Below are 1,169 nucleotides of genomic sequence, written 5' to 3' on the forward strand. Positions count from 1 at the left end.
CGCTGTTCGCGCTTCGCGCGTATATCCAGGCTGCAGGCAACGAGTTGGATGAAAAGGCGACACGAGATGACGCTGTTCGCGCTTCGCGCGTATATCCAGGCTGCAGGCAACGAGTTGGATGAAAAGGCGACACGAGATGACGCTGTTCGCGCTTCGCGCGTATATCCAGGCTGCAGATCGTCGAGTTGGATGAAAAGGCGCCACGAGATGGCGCTGTTCGCGCTTCGCGCGTATATCCAGGCTGCAGATCAGCGAGTTGGATGAAAAGGCGCCACGAGATGGCGCTGTTCGCGCTTCGCGCGTATATCCAGGCTGCAGATCGTCGAGTTGGATGAAAAGGCGCCACGAGATGGCGCTGTTCGCGCTTCGCGCGTATATCCGGGCTGCAGATCGTCGAGTTGGCCAACTCGCAGTCGTCAGTGTAAACGCGCTGCACAGTTCATAGAACGGTTGATAGAGCGTTGGGAAGTTGGTCCAATTCGTCAATTCGCCAACACAAAGTTGGCAGTGTAAACTCAGCTTAATTAACGCAATACTTGCAATAATGTAATAACTGTAATAATGTAATAATTCTGGCCCCAGATAATTATTCAATGTTAGTCGATGGTCTATTTTATCCTTCGGTGTGATTAAACATTAACAAAATTATACAGACAGGTGATGAAGTAACAAAATAGTGACCGAAGCTAACTCCGCATTGTAAAAATGTTAGAATAATGTGTGCATGCTTTACCGATATTTAATTTACAATATTGTATGATTAAAGTTAGTATCATAATTTGCAAAACGCTACTGTTGCGTGCCTCCTCTAGAGAGTGGACACCATGTAACAACCACAATACGTGTGTCGGCATCGGGGGTTCCTATATAGGGCCCTTCCTAGCAGACGATCTTTCGCGCTTCGGGCAATTGGGCCGTTTAAATGGCTATAATAATTAAATTATAGTAATTACAAACAAATTATATTAAATAATAAATATTTATCTAATTTCTATAGTCAATAATGACACGCAAATTCCACTCAAGCACTACTCTATACATGCAGTGAAACCCAACGCACTTATCTGTGCACTGTAGGTTATAAGTGTTAGGCATAATCCATGATATGTAACAGTTTAAGACAACGATTGACGCTATCTGTGGAGTGTGCGCTGTTACCTATGTACCCA

Source organism: Priapulus caudatus, unplaced genomic scaffold (genome assembly GCF_000485595.1).
Source record: "Priapulus caudatus unplaced genomic scaffold, Priapulus_caudatus-5.0.1 Scaffold418, whole genome shotgun sequence".
In the NCBI taxonomy this organism is placed as follows: domain Eukaryota; kingdom Metazoa; phylum Priapulida; class Priapulimorpha; order Priapulimorphida; family Priapulidae; genus Priapulus; species Priapulus caudatus.